Raw genomic sequence first — 23,613 nt, 5'->3', positions numbered from 1 at the left:
TGTCCAATGCTAGTCTTCTCCTTTTTTTACTTTATTACTTAAAGGTCCTTCCAAATATTTTTTAATACTTCTTAAACTTGTCAATCTTATTTCATGCACTATTCCATTACATTAATGCACTACCACTTATTTACCTATTCTCTTGCTGTTAGAAATTTAGGTTTTCCCAACAGGATGATGCAGAAGAAGCAGCACTGCTCTGCCACTCACTATCTGTGTGACCTTGGGCAAGTTACATTACTTCTCTTGGGCTCAATTTTTTTATGTGTAAAAATAAAAATTTTAGATTAGATGACCTTGAAGATCTTTCAGTTCAATTAATACTTCTCTGAGAAATCTTTGAACAGATATCTCTTTTTAATGAGTTTGTTTTCTATAATATTTCCAGATTATATTTCCAACAATGGATTTATTGGAACAAAGGGTAATTAATGATCATAGATTGTGACAAGTATCAATTAATATATTGGACAGTATAGTATGTTTGTTACAATCTTATTCTACCAGAACCTAAGTTCTTTTATGTATGGCCTAATTTTTTCCAGGAGTTGGATGAGTAGGTGATGTGTTAATTACTCATGGTTGATTGAAATCCAAGTTGTAATCTCTCTTGGAATGTTTATAATGTGGTCCACAGGGGTCTAACTTTCCCCTACCATGTGTCACCCTACAATTTCCCTTGGATTACATTCAACTCAATAAACATTTATAGAGAGGTTACTATGCAATAATAATAATGAATAGTAATAATAAATGCTAACATTTATTTATCACTTTAAAGTTTAGGTATATATATATATATATATATATATATATATATATTATCACATTTGATCCTCATCACATCCTTGAGTAGCAGGTGCTATTATGATGATGATTTTGTCCTTCATTCTTGAAGAAGAACACAACATCAGGGAGGTGATGCCATGACATACACAAGAACTGGATTTGAGTGAGGGAGTGCTGGGCCAAGTCACCAGCCTCACTTTCTCCTCCGGCATCATCTGGGTCCCATGGACAGATATGAATCAGGAGGACTGGATGGTTGCAAGGCAATCAGGGTTAAGTGACTTGCCCAAAGTTGCACAGCTAATAAATGGCAAGTTGGAATTCCTGTCCTCCTGTCTCCAAGTCCATGCTCTATCCACTGTACTACCTAGCTGATCCAGGTGCTATTATCATTCCTATTAGATGAATGAGCAATGATTGTCCTAAGGCTTCTCTCCTTCTTCTCTCCCTTCCTCCTTTTTCAGCTGGCTCCCAACAGGAGTAAGCACATGGGATTCATCAGGTTATATAAGCTGCACTATAACCTTGAGGGGTGACTCAGCTTCTTGGCACACCATCCTTTCCCAGTCATAAACAACCCTAACACCAGGTCAGACTCAGTGGGAAGAAGCGCGGCAAATGGGGATGATAAAACAAGGGCTGCTAATTAGATCCAGCTGGAGAGGATTAATTTCAATGCCCATTTATCGGGCTTTGTGGCTCTCCACACAGGAACTGGCAGATGGCTACTCTGAGCTCACCAGTGGAATCGCCTCTTCCATTTTCTGTCTTGGTAGACCTTCAGCTATACCCCACAAGAAAATTCATATTTGACGATCTCTTTGACTTTGAGCCTCTACCTTCACTGTCCTATAAAAGCCCTCGTGTCTCAGCTCTGACTTCCAGAATGTATACTGAGGAGGGAGGGTTTTTTTGTGAAATGTCACATGTTCAGATTTCATAGTAGCAAGGTCACCATTGTATGAACAGAATTCTCAGCTGCCAGATTGATGATCTGAAGTTCCAAAGTGACCCTAGGGGGAAATCAGTTGAAGGGATGTTGATTATGACAGCTGAGGACCTGGAGGCTCCAAACCTGGACAAAGTCTTCTGAGACCCTCATCTTCCTGATGAGTGGAGGGTTATGACTAATGTTGCTCCTCTCCTCAGAGACAGAGTTCTGGTCAGCTTGAGTATGGAGTATAATAGAGCATGGAGCTCTTGGAAGACACATATGAACTGAAGCAGAGTGAAGCAGGTAGAACTTGGACAACAAGTCATACAATAACAACACTGAAAAGACGACTTTGAAAGACGTAAGAATTCTAATCAGCGTAATGACCAACCATGACTCCAGATAGCTAAAAGATGACAGAGAGGTGATGGATTCAAGGTGGAGGATGATATGTGCATTTTTTGAACATGATCAATGACAGAATTCGCTTGGCTTGACTATGAAAATTTGTTACCATGGATTTCTTTTCCTATGAGGAGGAGGGAAATGGGAAGGAGAGAAAATAATTTTTAATAATTGAAAAAAATTAAAATTTTAAAGTTTATTTTTATTTTAGTAAATTTATTTATTTTTCCAACTACATGTAAAGATAGTTTTCAACAATCATTTTTTGGTAAGATTTTAGTTCTACATTTTTCTCCCTCCCTCCTTTCCCTCCCCATCCCCCTGACAGAAAGCAATATAATATAGGTTATACATGTATAATTAAGTTAAACATATTTTCATAAAAAATATTTTTTAAAAGCTCAGAGTTTGGAGCTCTGGGCTCTAGACCACCTTTATCTCCATGATACCATTTACATAATTGCATAAATATGACAAAAATGCTCCAAAACTAGAAAGTTTTCCAAATGTAAAATATTAAAATCACTTGTGATTTATGTGTTGTATATCACCTGTGTCTTTGCCCTATTTTCTCCTAGGAGAGCAGAATGCTGGCACTTCAGAACAAAAAGGCAATTAATTTAGAATCATTTAAGTCACCCTAAATTATCTCTTAAACTAGTCAATTCCATTTTTGGGTAGCTATCATTTTCGTAAGTTTTTCCTTCACTTTGCAACTTCTACCTATTTGTGTTGGTCTGTCCCAAGAGATGAGGCAGTGTCGACTGTCCTAGTCTTTTTCCATATGATAACCCTTCAAATATCCAAAGTTAGCCAGTATGTCATTTCTCACCCTGAAAGCTTTTTTTAAATAGGCTAAACAACCTCAGTTTTTTCCTTAGATCTTCATTTGTCATGATCTGAAAGCCTTCACCAATCTGATTACCCTCCCCTAATCATTTGCCAGTCTGCCAGTATCCTTCCTTGCCAGTCTGCCAGTATCCTTCCTTGTTTGTTAACTCAGAATGGACAGAAGACTTCTGATATGTCCCCACTAGACTAGAGCACCAAACATCTTCCTTGCCTACTAAACTGACTCAATTGTTACCTTTTCTTGATTTCTCATGTCTAGAAAGATGACCTGCATACTCTTTGAAAACAAAACCCCCCAAATTTCACTGGGGACCCTTCTATTCTTATCTGTCTTATATCCTCAACTGCTCCCTAAGGACTGGCCATGGACAGAATATACTATCCTCTGGTCTTCCCAGACCAGAAAATAAAGAAGGAAACTTTTTGTTCTTCATCTGATCAGTTGTCCCAGGCACACTTTGATCAGTTGTTGGCTTCAGCATATTTTATTTGTTGTTTTACTTTTAGGCTAAATCAGATTGGAGTCTGAGCAGGAAGCCAAGTACATTGTATTTGCAAATTGAAGCCATATGTGGCATGGAGCCAGTCCCATGGCCATGAGGACTAGCCCCACTATGGAAACTGGAAAATTTTAAGTGTACATATTCTGACTTTTGGGTGGTTTGTGGAATGGTCATGCTACTCACAACAACAATTCAGTTCACTGAATAAACAACCATTGGACTCTGATTGTGTACTTGGGATTGAGGCTAGATACTCTCTGGGCTCATTCTCTTAAGATCCTTTTATCACTCAAAGAAGCTGTATGGACTCTTGGACACCAAACTACTTAACAAATTCCTGCCTTACTAGGCTAAAACACTTCAGTGGACTTAAAAGCAAGATTAGACAAACTTGATCCAAAGGTCAGCAAATTATAGGGACACCAGGCCAACTGGACTGTGGATGGGTCCTTATTTCTTGGAATAACCTTTCTAAGGATCCATCAAGTCCCTAGAGATGGGGTCTAATATGGGAGCCGAATGAGCACTGAAAGGATAAAGCCCTTCCTAGAAGTTAAACAACACACACACACACACAAAGACAATTCAGCTTCTCAGAATGCCTAGCTCTAACTGGTTTCTAGATGTTATGTAGTTTATATGTGAAAATACTGTGTCATCAAATAACTGAGGGTTAAGAATCTGCAGCTCTAAATACAATGCTCCTGGGATTTAGCACAGAGACTTCAGGGATTATGGAGACCAAATCCGCTCACTTTATAGAGTTGGAAACCAAATCCCAGGGAATTTAGAAGACTTGCTCAAGGTTACACAGATAGTAAATGGGAGATTGCAGTCAAAATTCAAACTCAAGCCTTTTGACTTCAAATCTTTCCAGTTAAAGAATTCATTTCTCGTCTTTTTTTTTGTTGTTGTACTTAGGAAGGGCACCTTTACCAGGCACCATATAGAGTATGATGACTTTCACTGACTTTCAGTATCCTGAGTGTAGCACAAGGCTACTTTATTGATTTTTGTTATCTTCTCAGGGAAATATGATTAAATTGGAGACAAGAGTTACACTACTTATAAACAAACTTGTGAGTGGCCAATTGGAGAGCTCCCCAATGGTTCAAGTTCTAAGAGAGGTTAATATACTGAAGGCAATTCTAACCTTGGCACAGACAGTCCTTTCCTGATGTAAACAGACTCAGTGAGATGAAATTAGAAACTCAGTTGCTGCAGTGTGGCAAAGAGATCTTTAAAAAGGTGACAGTTTTCATTCAATCACAAATTTTAATAATAATTAATAATAATAGCTGATTTAATGATTTATAAAAAAGACTTCATAAATATGCCATTCTGTTTTCACAGTAACCCTGGGGGGTACTGTTATTAAATTTTATAGAGGGGAAAAATGAAGTAGATTGAAATTAAATGACTTTCCAGGGTGTTTCTCAGGCTAGATTTGAACTCAGGAAGTTGAATCTTCCTGACCTTGGATCTGGCACTTTATGCACTGTGCCTCTTAGCTGCCCAATTTCCTCTATTAAGTATCAAGTACTACATTTAGGTAAGAATCATTGACCTCCACTCACATTTTACTCTAATGCCTCATGAAGGCACAAAGACCACCCTGTCTGTTTAAAGGGTATGCTGGTAGAACACTGGTTGAGCATTAGGGATAGGGGTGAGTGAAATTTCCCCTTGTTTTATTTTTAAAATTAAATTCAGTTTTTTTCAAGTAATTACATTCTATTTTCTCTTTATTTATTTATTCATTCATTCATTCATTTATTTATTTATTCATTCATTCATTTATTTATTTATTTACTTATTTGTAGGTTTTTGCAAGGCAAATGGGGTTAAGTGGCTTGCCCAAGGCCACACAACTAGGTAATTATTAAGTATCTGAGGTCAGATTTGAACTCAGGTACTCCTGACTCTGGGGCTGGTGCTCTGTCCACTGTACCACCTAGCCTCCCCTTTTCTCTTCTTTTTAAAAACAGACTTTTTTTGAATAAAACAATGCAAAATAATTTTTTTTGGAAGAATTATGCAGTCAAGTAAAGCAAATTCCCATATTTCCATGTCTACCATATAGAGATTCATTGAATTCAATATTCTGAGTCCATCACTTCTCTGTCAAGAGGTGGGTAACATGGCTCATCATTGGTCTCCTGGCATCATTATCTTTTAGTTTTAGAATAAGGAGGTCCCACAAGTCTGAGTAGCACAAAAGTGAAGAAGAAACTGATGCTTCCTCTTCCATTTCTCAAAGAACTCAGAAATATATCTATAATGCCCCCTGACCTTAGCCATCAGGAAAGATGACAAATTCTTAGAAACTGGGAAAGAATAGGAGCTCATACCCCAGCACTCTTTACTGGAAATTGATATTTAGAAGACAATATCGAGAGCTTGCTCTGACCAGGAGCTATCCAACTTGAATTTCTGAGTGACCATGGAAGTCATTTAAAATCCATGAATTTCAGTTTAGTAATCTGAAAAGTGGAGATTATAAACCTTTCACTTTTACCTTTCAGGATTGTTTTGAGGATCAAAAGAGATAAAGCTCCTAAAGAAGTGATAATTCACTTTATGATGATCAGGTAGCATTGTGCTCCTTCCATTTCCAGAATAACTCCAGGTTCCCAGTTCATGAGTCTTTGAAGAGATACAGATGAGAGATGAAGCTACCATTTGGTGTAGGATATTATGAAAATAGTGTATTCCAAGCTAGGGCAGCTTTCTTTTGATTCCTGGCCATTAGAGTTTCCAGGGGTAACCTTAGTGTTTGACATATAATGGACACAAAAATAAAGAAAGGGAGGGAGGGAGAGAGAAAAACAGAAGGAAGAAAAGAGAAAAGAAAAGAAAGAAGGAAAGAGGACAGGAAGAGAGGGAGAAAATGAAGGAAGAAAAAAGAAGGAAAAGGAAGGGAAGGAGGGGGAAAAAGGAAGGCAGGGAAGAAGGAAAGGAAAGAATGAAGGAAGAAAAGAAGAAAAGAAAGAAAGGAGAGAAAAAGGAAGGCTGGAAAGTAAGAAGAAAAAGGAAGGAAATAAAAAAGAATGGAAAAGAGGAGAGGGAGAGAGAGAGATGGAGGAGGATGACAAAAGGAAGGAAGGACAATCCACTAGGGTTCCCACCTCAATCTAAAGGTCTGGTTGCCTTGGCTGTTGATTAGATGAACTTTTTTTCTTCATCCCCTTATTCTTATTTATTTTCAGCACCAGCCTCTGTATAACATTTGACACACCTCCATTTTTCTAGGCTCTTCATGATTCTATCTGTCCTGCACATTGCTAGAAAATTAATCTTCCTAGACCACTGGTACCATCATTAATACAATATCAACCAATTATAACAATACAATACCTAAGCTCCTTTATCTGGAATTTAATAATGATTGAGGCAGAGTAGATTAGTGGATAAAATGGTGGCCATGGAGTTAGGAATATCTGGGTTTGAATCCTTCTTCAGACTCTTATTAGTTATGCAATTTTAGGAAAATTGCTTAGCCTCTTAGCCTCAAGTCCCACCCATACAATAGAGATAAAATTTAGAATTACCTTCCAGAGGTTTTTTGAAGATGAAAGGACAATAATATTCAAGGCACTTTGCAAACTTTTCTACTATATAAACATCCACTATTGTTATATGACTCTTTGTTGCTCAGTCATTTCAGTTATATCTGACTCTCCATGACCCCATTTGGAGTTTTCTTGGCAAAGATACTGGAGTGCTTTGGCCATTTCTTCTCCAGCTCATCTTACAGATGAGGAAACTGAGGGAAATAAGATTAAGTGACTTGCTCAGGATCACAGGACTACCTGAGACTGGATTTGAATTCAGGTCTTTCTGACTCCAGGTCTAGGACTCTGTCCTCTATGATGCTCCCTACATGTCCCTAGAAGACCCTACCCTCTCTATAACTCTCCACTCAATTCTAGCTGGTTTTCTAGGTGTATTCCTTCCTCATTCCAAATTTTTGCTTATTTTTTTCACCTGCCTAGCATGACCTTCCAGTCCTGCTCCATTTATCAAAACTGTAACCACATCTTCTCTTGCTGTCTGAAGGACCATATCTTACAAGAAACCTTCCATCACACTCCTAGTGCTCAAGGCTCCCTCTTTTGTGTGAACTCATCTTGTAGGTATAATTTTCCATTCACAATTTGGTCTTTACATATTGCCCTGTTCTCATCCTGCTTTCTGTGTTTGTGTGTGTGTGTCTGTGTCTGTGTGTCTCTATGTATGAATGAAGGGTCTTGCATTCTCAACAAATTTAAAACTCTGCATTTTAGGCTTCTTGATGCATCCATCCCTCTTAGCAATGGGCATAAGACAAGGTTTATGGAAGACATTTGACAAAATCTGGTTAATTTGTCTTGTTAATCAACTTGACCTTGAAGATACTACAAATAGGGATACTTGAGAGGAGAGGAAAGACTGAGGGATCTCACTCTTCTTGAAGGAAAAAAATCATATAAGGTAATAATCCTGAAAATTTTCTCTGTGATAAGACAACCCCTTTCTTAGAGAAATACTTGTATGCTCTCTCACTGATCAAATTTCAGAACCTTCCCTTCACCAGGTCTAAGATATTCTCCAGATCAATTTATGAACTTGTTTCATTTTCAAATCAAGTCAACTCAATTATATATGTCTGTAGTTTGTTAACAGTAGCATAGAGAAACCTAATCAAATAATAAACCCCTATCGTTTGACTTTGGAATAATAATAATAGTATAAAGTGTGACTTTTTTTTTCAAGGCAATGGGGTTAAGTGATTGGCCCAAGTCACACAGCTAGGTAATTATTAAGTATCTGAGGTCAGATATGAATTCAGGTCCTTCTGATTCCAGGGCCAGTACTCTATTCACTACACCATCTAGCTATCCTAGTATTAGTATTTAAAAACGTGTTTTCAGGTTTTTCAAAGCTTTTAAAATGTTGCCTTATTTAATTCTTACAATGAGCCTAGGGGTTATTCCCATTTTACAGCTGAGGAAACTAAAACAAACAGAAGTTGAGTGATGGGCCCAGGACACACATTTGGGGAGGATTTGCCAGATCTGCTTGACTCCAAATCTAGATCTCTATCCATGGAACCATCTTGCATAATCCACCTTATATATTTTTTTGTTTTCCCCAAAGATAGACTATATGTATTATTGGTTCACAGGATTGTCTTAGGCTGAACAATGACTACATAAAATAGCAGTGAGACTGATTCTATTAGTGAGGGTACTTTTTTGACTTCCTACTCCTTTAGCAGACAGTTTTCTCAGGTTGCTAAGACTGGTGGCCAGTATTCTGATGAAGAGCTTCTCTCTGCATTTAATCGAGTCAGATTTTAGACAAGAAACACAAAGGCTGTATTTGAATCCTTTCCAGCTTAGATCTGCCAGAACTCATACTCCTAGGGTCACCTTTGTGTTCATGAGGAGGCATCAAAATAGTAGCATGATATTAATAGGGCTACCTTTCTTAAACATTTCTCAACACAAGATGAAAAAGGAAACATTCCATGTAGTAGAGGAAAAATTAGTCTTCAATTAAATTTATTTGGGTGTTTGCTGGTTTTGTGAATAATACATGTGCAAGCAACTAAAAGCTGGACCTTTGTTAAATGTTTCTCCTGCAGGGGAGAGTAATTATTACAAGCCTTTAGTTGTGATAATGAGAATTTATTAGGTGTTTATTATAGGCTAAAGTCCTAGGGACACAGACAAAAAAAGAGAAGAGTTACTGCCCTCAAGGACCTGACATTCCAATGGAAAATATGATAGATTCATATATTATAGATTCAAAATACTTTGCAAAAAGATACAAAATCAGCACATAATAAATGTGCCTTTGAAGATGGATTTAACTAAAAACTTTCCCATATTCACCAAAGGTCAGGCTAGAGGGGAAATTTTTGGCATGTAGAAGATTTGGGAATCTATGGGACCTTGATAAGGGTTCACCTGCCAATAAGAAGCACCAATAACTGAAGAAAAAATTCTTTATTTCCTACTTGTGCCTCTCCAAATGGCATTGACAAGCAAGAAAGCTCTTCCCTTTCCCCACCTCCACCCAACTTCAAACATGACCATGAAGAGATTTATCAAGTATAGTATGGTTATCTACAATGGTGTAAGTCAATCACAGGCTGTCTAATTTTCTTCTAAAAAAGGAAATAACCAACCCTTCTCAGATTCCAGTACCAAAGATTGAAATTGAGAAGAAAGATAATTCCTTTCCTCTTGATTAGAAGAAGCCAACTGCTGCTTTCCCTTGGATTGAAAATGGAAAATACACAGACTAGTCCTCTAGCAATGAAAACTTTAATTCCCAGATGGGAAGGAGGGGAAGCGACCCAACTCGTCCCTTCCCTTCCAGATGTGGAGCTGCCCTGAGGCCTGGAAGCAGCTAGCTGCTGGCTGGGCAGGGAACCTGGTCAGCCCCTGAACAAGATAGTTGGGGGGCTGGGAGGAGAGGGAGGGAGGCCAGGAGGGAGGGAAGGAGGAAGCTCTGGGGGGCTGGCAATAGGCAGCCAGGAAAGAGGCTGTCTATGGAACACACTGAATGGAATTTTCCTCTGGAAATACTTTTGAACTAGGATGAATTTGAACCTCTCACTGCAGGATGTCCAGATCCTCCCTCCAGCCCCTCCTGTTGAGTTATTGGGTTTTCTTTCCTGTAATAATTAACTCCAATGTTTCCAATACTTTTGGTGATAGTTTGTCTCAGCTTTTGGTGATGGGAACAAAGATGAAACCTAACACTTTAGCAAATCCACATTAAAAACCTTTTAAACTAACATCTGAATCAAGTTGCTCTCTGAAGGCAGCATTTGTACAAAATATAAATAAAATAGACTTAGATGAGAAGCCATTTTAAATGGCAACTGGGGGAACCAGAAAAGGACCTCCCATAAGAGTTGGAGTTTGAACTGAGACTTGGAGGAAATCTGGGGTTCTAAGCAATGGACTTGAACCAAATCATTCTAGACAGGATATGGAACCCCATTTCTTACTTTAGTAGAAAGAGTAAAGTTATGGTCACCAAGAGAACTGAGCTAGGATTTGGAAGACATGGTTTCTGATCTGTGGGATAAAAGAATTGAACTCAAGGATCTCAAAGGTCCTATCTTACTCCAACATTATAAACTGGATTTTAAAAAATGTATGATGCAGCTTAAAAGTTGGAATCTGGTGGAAATTCCACCCAAGCAGGGAAAAAGTTTGGAAAGATGCTCTGACATACCTGTTTATTTTAAAAATCACAAAGAATACTGGGCTGGGCAGGGGCGGGGCAGGGGTAGGGGGGGTTGTGGGTGGAGGGGGAGCAGTGTAGTGGTACCTTTTTCAAGGTTTTTTGTTTTTTAAATTTCTGGGGCCTCAAAATTGAAATGGTTTACAGTTTTCCTTTCCAAAGAAACCAAAAATGGATTCTAACAGGCAATATTTCAAAAGATTTGAGGAATGAGAATATAATCCTCCTATCAAAATGTCCACGAGAGACAAGAATTGAACTTCTCTTGATTTTTTTTTGGTCTAGATTTGTGATTTTATCAATAAAGGGACTCTTTACTGTGGAACCTCCTTCCATGGATGCATAGTTACATTTTTTTCCCCCTGTAATTAGCCTTTTTATTTCCTTCTTTGTGGGCAATGAGGTTAAGGGATGCTCAAGGTCACACAGCTAGTAAATATCAAGTGTCTGAGGTTGAATTTGAACTCAGGTCCTCCTGATTTCAGGACTGGTGTTCTATCCACTGGACTATCTACATGCTCCCCTGTAATTTAATCTTAAAGAAGTGCCTGAAACATCCAGGCAGCTGATGGTAAAGTGAATAAAATGGAACCGAGAAGACCTGAGTTTAAATGAGACCACAGACACTAACTGTGTGTCCCTGAGGCAAGTGACTCAACCTCTGTCTGTCTCAATTTCCTTATCTGTAAAATGGGGATAAACATAATCCTTACTCCCCCCACTCTCACCCCAGGTTGTTGTGAGTATCAAATGAGCTTATATTTGCCGATTACCTAGAATGGTATCTAACAGTTCTGTCATCCTATGACCTAGATGAAGTGCTTTCTTCTTTTTCATAAGATCATGTATTTGGGACTGAAAAGATCCTCAGGATCATCTAGTCTCTATCCACTGTACCACCTAGCTGCCCTTCATGGATGCCATTTTTCAGAGTCCTCAATTAAAATCAGTTTAAAAAAAAATCTCATGACCAGGTGAAGGAAAGAGCAATGAAATATTAATGACAAGATTTGGGGAAATTAGGAATATAGTTTTGTGGCAGCTAGACTTTGACATTAAGGGGTCCATGGAAGAATTGAAAGGGATTGAAATCATCTGCCCCAACTCCTCATTTTATACATGATGAGGGTGACCTTGAGGGTTTAATAATAGAATTATAGAATTTAAAGAGGGAATCATAGTTATGATCCAATCTAGCCTCCCTCAATTTATAGTTGAAGCACTAGAGATCCAAGGAAGTCAAGTGACTTGCTCAAGGTCATAGAGCTAGTGAATAACTTGATTCCTGTTTCTATATTCTTTATACTCTACCATGCTGAAGAATCCCTCCATGTCCTAGGACAAGTAATTCCATCTCTCAATCATTCTTAAGTAAATAACCCCTTAAATGATCTATGGCCTACATTCCAACTCGGGGTCTCTAAGAAAAACTATACACCTTCCCTGCCTTACTTCTGAAGGAATATCCTTCCATGTATTTTAGGGTCAGCTTAGAGGCATGACTAGGTCAATATCCAGGAAACCTGTTTCATCATACAACTGAGAAATATCCAAGAATTATTGCATTCCTTTTGAGACCACTGGTCAGAGATTTAGATAGAGGACCCTTGTGAATATATCTTTATCACCCAAACTTAGAGACTTTCTACTGTTATGGAAAATTTTCTGTGCCCCAGAAATATGTTATTAAGTGGCTGACTAAATGTTAACCACATTCTTAAAGATAATATGTGTTGACAGGAGCTGTTTTTTAATTGGCCCTGTGCCTGTTTGAACAAGACTGTTCTTTATTATAGAGTACAGGAGCAGGCAATCGAAAGGAAGGGGGGGGATAGGACAGGTAGGGAAAACAGCAGATAAAAGAAAAAGATTAAATAGGGATTGGATGGAAGCAGAAATTTTTAAAAAGGTCAGAACAGTTCTCGGAAATTTGGGTTGCTATAGAGGAGCAAACCTAAACTGAAACCTAGGCTCTGATGGAATGTTAAATACTTCATCATTACATCCATAATTCTTTCTGGTAGCCATTAAGAGGGAAATAAAAGCATGGCTCTGAATAGGTGAATATTCAAACAGTGATATTTTCAGAATATACTACTGAATCAAATATTAAGCCCTTTTAGAACTCTCTGTTTCAGAGGAAGGAAGGAGTGTGTGGTCTTTGTATATGTGAGTTTACAGCCTCTAAGTGAATCCCAAATCATTGCCCCTCATGCTGACAAGGCTGAAACTTGGCTATTTTCCTGGGCTTTATAGGACACAAAGAGAGACCTGTGTGAAACCTCCCTGCCAGGAATTCTGTATCTATCATCCAGTCTTGAATATTACTAAAAGGGAAGTGAGAGGTTATTACAATTTTAGGACCAGGAGGGACTACCAGATAATGTAGCCTGAAGGTTGCTGAGCCTGGGGTTATTTCTGTCTTAGAAAGACCATCTTCAATAATTGAGATAGGAAGTTACAATTTTTTTTCTAAGAGACCTAGGGAGACTTCTCTGAGCTACCAATTCTAGTTAATAAAGGTATCCACCAAGAAGCTTTAGCAGAGATTTAAAGCAGTCTTATTAGATCCCCATTGAATGATCAGACAAATCTCATTATAACATGAGAGGCAACATGTATGATGTTACCTTGCTATTTGAGTAACCTTGGGTCACATTCAGTAATGCTGGAACTCAATTTCCTCATCCATTTTATAAATGGAAGGGGATGTGTGTGCAGTTTTCAAAGAACTTAGCTATGGAAGTAAGAATTCATAATTCAACAAAAACTACTAGAAAAAAGCAGAAACCAGATATAGACCAACATCTCCTCTCCAGTTTTCCATATGACTTAAACATAAAGTATGTTATCATGATCAAATTCAAAGATCAAGGGAAAAATTCCCTTTCAGATATAGAGAGAAGAGAAGAGTTCATGCTCAGCCAATGAATGGAGAGAATCACAAGACAAAATAGATAACTTTGATTTTATAAAATGTAAAAGTTTTTGCACAAATAAAACTAATGCAGCTAAAATTAGAAAGGAGACAGGTAATGGGAAAAATCATTGTTGAAAGTTTCTCTGATAAGGGTTTTATTTCTCAAACACATAGACACACACACACAGACCATATGAAATTGATTCAAATTCATTCTTCAATTAATAAATAGTCATGGGATATGAACAGGCAGTTTTCAAAGGAAAAATTCATGCCAGGTAATTAGATGTAAAATGCTTCAAATCATTAAGAGCTAGAAAAGTGCAAATTAAAGCAGAACCCTGAGTTTCTACCGCACAATGATCAGATTAACCAAGTTGGGTAAAAAAGAAAAATGACAAATGTTAAAAAGTTGTGAGAAAATAAGCACATTAATACACAATTGGTAGAACTGTGACTTGGCCCAGACATTCTAGAAGGTGATTTGGAACTAGGCCCCCAAAGTTACTAAATTGTTCAGACTCTTCTACTTGGTGATACTATTATTAGGTTGATACTTCAAAGAGATAAAATAAGAGGAAAAAGAGCCAATTATATAGAAATAATTTTTGTAGTTCTTCTTATTATTCCTATTTTGTAGATGAGGAAACTTAAGGCCTTGAGAGGTCAAATGAACTTAACTTTTATTTACTTTAAGACGTGTGCTCTATCCAACTAAACACTTAAATGAGAAAATTGTTTTAGGTGATGAGAATACCATGACCATAAGGAAAGATCCCTTTAAGGCACCAGCATTCTACTTTAGGATCTATTTCAAATATGACCTCCTCTTTGAAGACTTTCTTCATCTCCTCTGTCTTGAAAATGATCATTTCCTCCTCTGAACTCCTTTATCATTTATGGCACTTAATACCTTGTGCTTTATGGTCTAGTTAAATGTGTTGCTGTTGTTATTGGTCTTTTGTTTTCAAAGAGCACTTATGACATCACTAGGTATATCTTGACTTGAGTGTGAATTGGATATGAGAGACAGAGTTATTCAAAGTCTTCAGTCTTATTCTCTCTTCCATAGTCAACAAAGTCTGTTGGCCAGACAAAAGTCAAGATGACTGACAATGACCTTAGTGTCTTCCTGATGTCTGACCAAGCTCTAAGTGCTCCATAGTACATGCTTTAGCTTTCTTCATGGCCATTGGGACAATAGAACAATTGGAATACCTGCCCATTCTGCTGGGGAGAAGTCTTCAACTGCATAGGGTAGTCACTCCCCTAATTCACTTTTGGGTTTGAAGCCTGTTAGTTACCTTCCACTTGGTTTAACTCATCTCTCTGAGATTATTTTACTTGAGTGTGGCCACTGTACATGCTACAGTTTCTTGGGGCCATATGTGAAAATTGGGTGGTAGGTGGACAGCAAAAGTGGATTAGCATCCTTGAAAAGGGTTCATAGAGCCCTCACATCAAAAGACCTAGTTCTCCCTGAATATGCTCAAATATGCTCCAATATGAATATGCTCACCCTATATGTTCCAATTACCTATGTATACTTGTCATCAAATAAGATAACGTATTCAAAGTGCTCTATAAACATTACAGAACTTTATAAATATGATTCCTTTTCTTCTTCTTTTTCCTCTTTCTCTTCACCTTCTTATTCCCTTACTAAATCTAAAGAGATATAAACTATTAAGATGAAGAAACTCCTTCCACCAAAGCAGGTTGGCAACTTCTCTGGAACTTCTAAAGTGTAATTTGCCTAGATCATGAATGATGATGATAATAACAGCTAATATTTACATGATGTATTTACATGGTATGTGCCAGTCACCACAAATATTACCTCACTTTATCTTTACAATAAACCTGGGAGGTTGGTGCTATTGTTATTCTCATTTTATAGTTAAGGAACCTAAGTACTAAAGCTAAGCTAGTCACTGTCTGAAGCCAACTTTTGAAGTCAAATCATCCTGACTCTAGGCATGATCCTAGGACAGGACTTAGAGTCCGGAAAACCTGAGTTCAGATCCAATGCAGACATTTACTAGTTGTATGATCTTTGGCAAGTCAGTTAACATTTATCTGCTTTGGTTTCCTCATTTGTAAAATGGGAATAATTATAACACCTGCCTCCTAGGGCTGTTGTGAGGATTAAATAAGATATAGAATATCTGACATATAGAAGATGCTATAAAGATACTTATTCTCTTCTCTTCCCTAAAACGCTATAGAATTGATAGCTGTTGCCATTGTCATTGCTGTACGAATTGAGAGAAGGAAGAGAGATGTGTTTAGTTGTATCTGGGACAAGAAGTTCAACTGTGAATCATACATTGACTCATTTCATGTAATCTTCATAACTCTCCAAAGTAGATGCTATTATTATTAATGGTTAATAACATTACTATTATGATTATTCCCATTTTATTGAGGTAAACAAAAATTGAGAGACTTGCCCAGGATCCCACAGCTAGTGTGTGCAATGGGATTGGAACTCAGGTCTTCCTGACTCCAGGCTCAGTGCTCTATTCACTGAGTCTCCTAAGTTCTTTTAATAGCCTATAGTAATGACAAATAACAGCAGTGATAATTCACAGTTGATGTGGGACTGAGGAGATAAGAAGATAGACACAAGGAGCAGTTAGGTGGTGCAATGGATAGACCATCAGCCCTGGAGTCAGGAGGACCTGAGTTCAAATCTGACCTCAGACACTGTGTGACCTTGGTCAAATCACTTAACCCATTGCCTTGCAACGCCCCCCCCCCCAAAAAAAAAGATATTGACAAGAGAATGAAAGGGTTAGAGATGGAAAGGAAGCAGCGTTCTTAGAAAATAATGAGTAATTCAATAAGTGAAATAAAGTAGAAAAAATAGCCAAAATGTAAAGGGGTTTTGAATGCCAGAGTGAAGAACTGCGATTTTATCTGGCTAAATAATTGGTAGTCACTGAAAATTTCTGAGCAGAAATGATCTTGTAACTTCGCTTGAAAAAAATTGTTTAAAATTGTGAGACTTTTTTTGTTGTTGTTTTTGCCTAAAGGTTAATTTAAATAATGATCTTCAGTGTAAATCCATTTTCTTGGTCTCCTCAGCAATAATAGGCAATATTTTATTAATATTGGTATAGTATTTGAATTCCTACCCTAACAACCTAACATTCTTCTAAGCTTTTTCACTTCTTTAAAGGCATTACATGTTTTGTTGGTGCTGTTGATTTGTTTCAGTCATTTGGAGTTTTCTTGGCAAAGATATTAGAGTTGTTTGCTATTTCCTTCTCCAGTTCATTTGAGGAAACTGAGGCAAAGAGTATAAAGTGAATTACTCAAGGTCACACATCTAGTAAGTATCTGAGGTCAAATTTGAACCCTCCTGATTCCAAACCCAGAGTTCTGTTCAGTGTGCCATCATTGCTACCCATGGGCTACATTGTGACCTACAACAGTGATACCCAACCAAATTAAAATGTAATTGGCAAATATTTAACAAAATAAATAAAAACATAAAAGAACATAAAGAACATTAATATGTGGTTTTCTAAGCCAATACAAGGCCTGTAGGATCCTTATGAATGACTAGTAGCCTCCTCTTCTCTTTGAGTTTCTTAGCACTCATAAAAAAGGACCATGAATTACCTAGTTTGGCCCTTTCCTGTTACAGAGATCCAGTCAGGGGCAGGTGTCTTATCCAAGATCAAAAGGCTGGTTTGTGGCAAGTCTCCTATCCTAGTCACTCTCCTTCACTTAAATACAATTCATACACAAGTTAAGACCTCATCCCACAATGTAGAGCCTTTTTGTAAGTGAAGGGTTAACAGCAATGCTATTCCTTTTGCTTCTTTCCTTTCAGTGAATTTTGTTGGAAGAGTTGACCCAATTCAAAGTGGGCAAGTAACCCTTTATCTCAGAAGTACAGGAAAGATGGATGGCAGCTAGATGTTCTAGTCTAGATAGGAGAGGCTGGATTTTATCCCCATGCTCAGTAAGCCAAAGTGATTCAACTAAGGGCAATGAAGCAAGAACTACAGAGCAAATGCCATTTTTAAAGGTGTCCTGTTTCATGGGTGAATCAAGGAGGTCCTCTGGAAATGGAGACCTATTAAACAGATTTTCTTACATCACTGTGAGCACTCCATTATTTGCAGGACTCAGGATATGACTTTCAATCCCAGCTTGGCAATGTGTGTTCCAACTCTGGACAGGTACTAGGGTGACCACTAAATTTCTCGTGTAGCTATCCTTGGACTCCAGACTCCAACAAACTGATTATCTACCAATTTAAATTCCCCCAATTTACAAAGAGGAATAGAATAATATTCTTCCTCTTTGCTAGCTCTTAATCTTCCAGTTATAAACTAGAAATCCTACTTGGGGGTGGGTGGGATGTGAGCTTTGACTGAGGAAAGAACATCAAGCATATATTAATCAAGGAAACAAGAAAGCTTAAACATTTATTTTGTATGAGACACTGGATTAGGTCCTGAAGATACACAGACAAAAATTAAATATTCCTTGCCCTCAATGAATTTGTAACCATTTTAATTGATATTTTATTTTATTTTATCTTACAATTACATGCTATGGAAGTTTCTCAACATTCACCCACTTGCATATTTATCAGTTACACATTTTTCTACTACCCTCCCTTTCCCAACCCCCTCCCCTCAACAGCCAACAGTCTGGTAAAACTTATATATGTACATTTGTGTTTAACATATTTTGTGTATGAGGAATTAGGACTAAGGGAAAAAGAAAGAAAACCATGGGGAAGGAAGGAAAAACAGAAGAGAAGCTTTAAAAAAGTGAACATAATATACATTCAGATTCTGTTTTTTTTTTCTGCCCCCACCCCCACCCCTTAGATGTGGATGACACTGACCATAACAAATCTCCCAGGATTATCCTAGATCTCTGGACTGCCAAGAGGAGTTGCATTCATCATAGTTGATCAACTCATAATGTTGTCAATGTGTATAGTGTTCTCTTGGTTCTGCTCCCTTCGTAAGACCTTACATTCTAAAGAGGGTAAGCTTAGACTAGCTAGTTAGAGTCATAGAAAGATTCTTAACTTCTTTTTACTTCTTTGAGAGAATTACAATCCCTGCTCTATCTTCATATTCTCCATGTAAAATTAGACCTGTATGTAACATCTTCTCTCTTCCCTTTAATTTGTTGGTTTCTTAGTTTATCTCTAAGTTTGTCTCTAAGTGCTGTAGGGATTTACTTTTCCTATAATTTGATCCCACCCCATCCCATGACAAAATTCTTGAGTCCTGCACAGGAGAGAAGGGAAATATGAATCTATATGAGCTGCAGTTTTTTGAACCTAAAGTAAGGCTAAGCAAAGAATCTCCCTGCAACTTTCTCTCCCAAATGAGAAACTGGTTGAATTTAGAGATCATTAAGAACTAAAGATTGCTAGTAAATTTTCATGATGTCAAACTTTTCAAAATATATTTTATTATTTGTCTGTTGCTATTTAGAAATCATACCAAGATATTATAAATGCCAATATTATTTGTGGAATGATATATAAAATATAAGTATGGTTCCAGAACTGGAAAGGGAGAACAAAAGGTAGAGCAGTAGTTAAGGAGACAGCTAGGGAGTTAAGTAATATTAATAATTAGACTAATAATAAATAACATTTCTATAGCACTTTAAGGTTTGTAAAGTATTTAACATATATTCTTTTTTTTTTAGGTATTTTTTGCAAGGCAAACAGGGTTAAGTGGCTTACCCAAGGCCACACAGCTAGGTAATTATTAAGTGTCTGAGACCGGATTTGAACCCAGGTACTCCTGAGACTCCAGGTCCGGTGCTTTATCTACTACGCCACCTAGCCAGCCCTAACATATATTCTTAACTGATCCTCATGGCACTATGAGGTAGGTTCTATTATTTTTTATCCCCATTTTGCAGATGAGAAAACAAAATGAGTTTAGGTAAACTACAGTAAGGTGACTTTCTCAAGATCAAAAGCTAGTGATGGAGGCAAAATTCAAACTCAGATCTTCCTCACTCCAAGTCAAACACTCTATACACTTCACCATCAAGTTGCCTTTGAGTTAGTAACAAATATGCTTGAGCTTTTCCCAAATAGTTATTTTGACAAATATTAGATTGAATTATTTGCTGATTATTTTGATGCTTTGATCTGCAATTTCATTAAGGTAGGTATTCTTCATCTACCAGCATTATGTACACATTCTCTTATAGCATTCTTGATGTTGATGTTCAGTCATTCCAGTGATGTCTGACTCTTTGTGACCCCATTTGGGGTTTTCTTGGCAAAGATTCTAGAATAGTTTGCCATTTTTCCATCTCCAGCTCATTTTATAGATGAAGAAACTGAGTTGAAAAGGGATAAATGACTTGCTCAGGGTCATACAGCTAGTATCTGAGGCTGGATTTGAATTCAGGTTTTCCTGTCTCCAGGTCCAGCACTCTATCCACTGAGTCATCTAGCTTGCCCCCATCTTCAGTTTATCTACTGAGAAATGGTGACACTGAGAGATTAAGCTTCCTGTACGAAAATCACACAATTCAGATTTAAAGCTGAGATTGAAACCCAGGTCACTTCAGTTCTGATTTCTTGCCCTTTGTTCACCAGATTAAAACTGACTGCATGGCCTTATTGCACATGTCATCAGCATACTTTTATCATCTGAATGCAGAGGTTTGGGGGTTTGGTTTGGCTGATTTCACTCTGAGCTTTTTGATTTTTCTAAAAATTGACAAAGTCAAGTATTAATTTAGAGAAGTCAAGCAGACACCATCAATTAAATATGAGCTCATGGCTGATGTAGTTATAAAATAATAACACTTTTAAAAGCTGATTCTGTAATAGGCTATGAACTTGGATATCATTGCATGACATGAAAATAGCAATTGATGAGATAAGCTCAAGATGCCTGGGCTAAGTAACTGTAATTGCGTCTGATGGTCTAAGAATCATGAACAATTAGAACTTGAAGGGATGTTAGAAGTCATCTAATGCAACTATGAACTTTCAGTTCACAGAAGAGAAAACAAAGGCCTAGACTTGTCCAAGGTCAAATAGCTCTTAAAAATAGCCTTGGTATTCAAACTCAGTTTTTTTCTCTCCACTAAATCTGGGATTTTTAACTGTTGAATTGTGGGATCTAAGCTACAAAAGACTTAAAAATAGTTTTTTTATTTTTTATTTTATTTTGTTTTTGCAAGGCATGGGGTTAAGTGGCTTGCCCACTTACACAGCTAGGTAATTATTAAGTGTCTGAGGTCGGATTTGAACTCAGGTACTCCTGACTTCAGGGCCAGTGCTCTATCTACTGTGCCACCTGGCTGTCCTAATTTTTTTTTTAGCAAAAAAATTTTTTTCCCTTTCTCCCTATTTGACAGTTTCACCTGGACGACTGCTACGACTTCCCAATTGGTCTTTCTATATCCTGTCCTTTTCCTTTGCTAAGCTGTGACCATACATGATTTCTAATGATGAATACAATTACCCACTGCTTGAGAGAGAGGTAATGTATTTAATATGTAGAATGAGACAAACATTTTGGAACATGCCCAGTGTGGGAATTTGTTTTGCTTGACTTTGAATGTTTGTTGCATGAGTTTTCTTTTTCTTTTTTCTTAATGGGCTGAGTTTGGGTGGAATAGAAAATAATTACTTAACTGGAAAAACATTTTTTTTTAAAAGAAATATCTCTCCTCCATTTAATTTTTAAAAAAGTTTTTATTGATATTTTTCTATATCTTACATTATTGTAATATACCTCTCTTGCTCTCCCTCTTAGAGAGTCATCCCATTATGATAAATAATATTTTGGAGAAGGGAAAAAAGTCAGCATAATTGATCAATACATTATAAAAGTCTTAAATTGCCCATGGGTAAAACCTTTGGACTTAAGCATGGGTTAGGGGATGGGTTATGGATATCTTCTCACATCTCTTCATTAGAGTCCCACTTGATTTTTATAATTTTGTTAATTTACTTTTGAGTTTCGGATGTGCCATTCCTTCCCTTTACATTGTTGTAGTTACTGTGTATATCATTTTCTTGGTTCTACTTCTTCAACTCCACATCAGTTCATATAGATCTTTTTATGCTTCTCTGTATTCATTACATCATTTCTCATATTGCAGTAATATTCTATTACATTCATGTACCGTAATTTACTTAGTCATTCCTCAGTTAATGGACATCTATTTTGCTTCCAGTTCTTAGTTACCACAAAAAGTGATGTTATAAATATTTTGGAATATATGAGAACTTTATCTTATTAATGATTTCCTTGTTTTATAAACCTAGTAATGAAGTCTTTGGATCAAAGGACATGGACCTATTGTCATTTTATATCATGATTCCAAATTATTTTTCAAAATGGTTCTATCATTTAACAGTTCCACTAAAATTAGTGTGCCTACCTATATACAACTTTTCCAGTATTCATTGGCTAATGCCTTTTTTGGTCATTTTTAATTGATTTTCAGCATGTGAAATAAAACCTCAGGATTGTTTGAATTTTAATTTTTCTGACTATTAGCAATTTGGAGCATTCTACCCCCCATTTAGTTTTATATGAAAATCATACTTAGAACTTTCATAGCTCCTGAACCTCAATTTCTTCTTTAATTTTCACCCATCTGAGCCTCTTGTCCCTATTCTTTGACAATTTCTATCTCACCTGAAATATTGTTTCCAATCCCTGGTATCTCCCAGTTCTGGTAGCTGAACCTCTTATCTCATCTTTTGGTAAACCAGAATTCCATGTGATTGTCTCAACATGCCTCATTTTCTATCCTCTTTTCCACCTCCTCTTTCCAAGTCCCCTTCATTTATTTATCTATCTATCTATCTATCTATCTATCTATCTATCTATCTATCTATCTATCTATCTATTTATTTATTTATTTTCCCTATTAGACTGTAAGACCCGTGAGGAAAGGAACTATCTTGAATATTATGACTTGTGATTCTGCTTCTCTGTCTGAGACCCAAGTTTGTTACATTTTGCTCCATCTCCCAAACATCTTTCTTTCCAATCACCTTCTTCTACCTCCAGGATTCCTCTTACCTTAGAAGGATCAGGGAGATCTCTCTCTTCACTTCCATTGGCTCAAATCCAGTGTCATTACCAATATAGAATGTTCAAACTTGGGTCAGTGCCACTGTATCCAGGAATGAGATTCTTCAACATTTTCCAAGTGAGTGACATCATTTTAAGTGGTCTAAGTATGAGATAAACTCCTATTACATCTGTTTGCTTGCCCAGTTCCATTTAATTACTTAGCAATGGATTAGCTTTTAGAAAGGAATTATTTGGAAGATATAGCAAAAACAAATAGAAAACATCTTTTTCAAACTTTGGGGGCATAATCCCTTTATACCATAAGGAGTATGGTTAAGTTCACTCTCACAGTTCCTTTATAGTATTGACCCCACCGAGTTCAAATTAAAAGTACCCTTGAACTGGTAGTATATTTGGATCCTTGCCCCTTAGAGCATTGATGCTGAGCTATTGCAATATGATTCCTGTATTTCATTTTTGGTTGCTTCATGCCCTACACCTATAATGAAAAAGAAAAAGTGAAAAGGGGAAACCCAGGCACAACTCTCAGGGCCATGTGGCCTAAGGACTATTGGGGCAGGGAGAATGAGGAACCTCATGCCTTATTCTTTTATTGCATGGTGTCACCTGCTATGAGTGGAGGTCTCTCCCTGGAAAAAACATCAGGCTATGCTCAGTCATCAGGTAATTTTAAAGATGCGGATAGTTCTGGCTATGCAGCCAATGGACAAAAGCTACTCCCAAACTTGTAGTAGACCAATGCAGAATATCTGAACATGGGCCAGTACTACTCTATCCTGGAATCATGTCCCTTAGCATCGTCAAGTGGGTGACATCATTTTATTTATTTTATTTATTTATATTTTTGCAAGGCAATGGGGTTAAGTGACTTGCTCAAGGCCACACGGCTAG

The 23,613-nt window shown here is 37.2% G+C and overlaps 1 long non-coding RNA gene across 3 annotated transcripts in view; it reads left to right on the top strand.

The window, feature by feature from the left end:
- The window catches only part of LOC141512865 (uncharacterized), a 97,596-nt gene that overhangs the window by 43,736 nt on the left and 30,247 nt on the right, over positions 1-23,613 (top strand). Inside the window, exons 1-2 of one of the 3 annotated variants that reach the window (XR_012475624.1) lie at positions 19,385-19,530; positions 21,026-21,150. The exons of 1 other annotated variant lie outside the window; for it this stretch is intronic. This is a non-coding gene — a long non-coding RNA (uncharacterized LOC141512865). Of the gene's footprint in view, positions 1-19,384; positions 19,531-21,025; positions 21,151-23,613 lie in introns of those variants that run through there. One more of the 3 variants, XR_012475623.1, reaches the window with a different exon arrangement.

This window comes from Macrotis lagotis, chromosome 2, assembly GCF_037893015.1.
Source record: "Macrotis lagotis isolate mMagLag1 chromosome 2, bilby.v1.9.chrom.fasta, whole genome shotgun sequence".
NCBI classification, from domain to species: domain Eukaryota; kingdom Metazoa; phylum Chordata; class Mammalia; order Peramelemorphia; family Peramelidae; genus Macrotis; species Macrotis lagotis.
The sequence above is the reverse complement of the archived record's forward strand: the minus strand, read 5'-3'. Positions and strand labels throughout refer to the sequence as shown.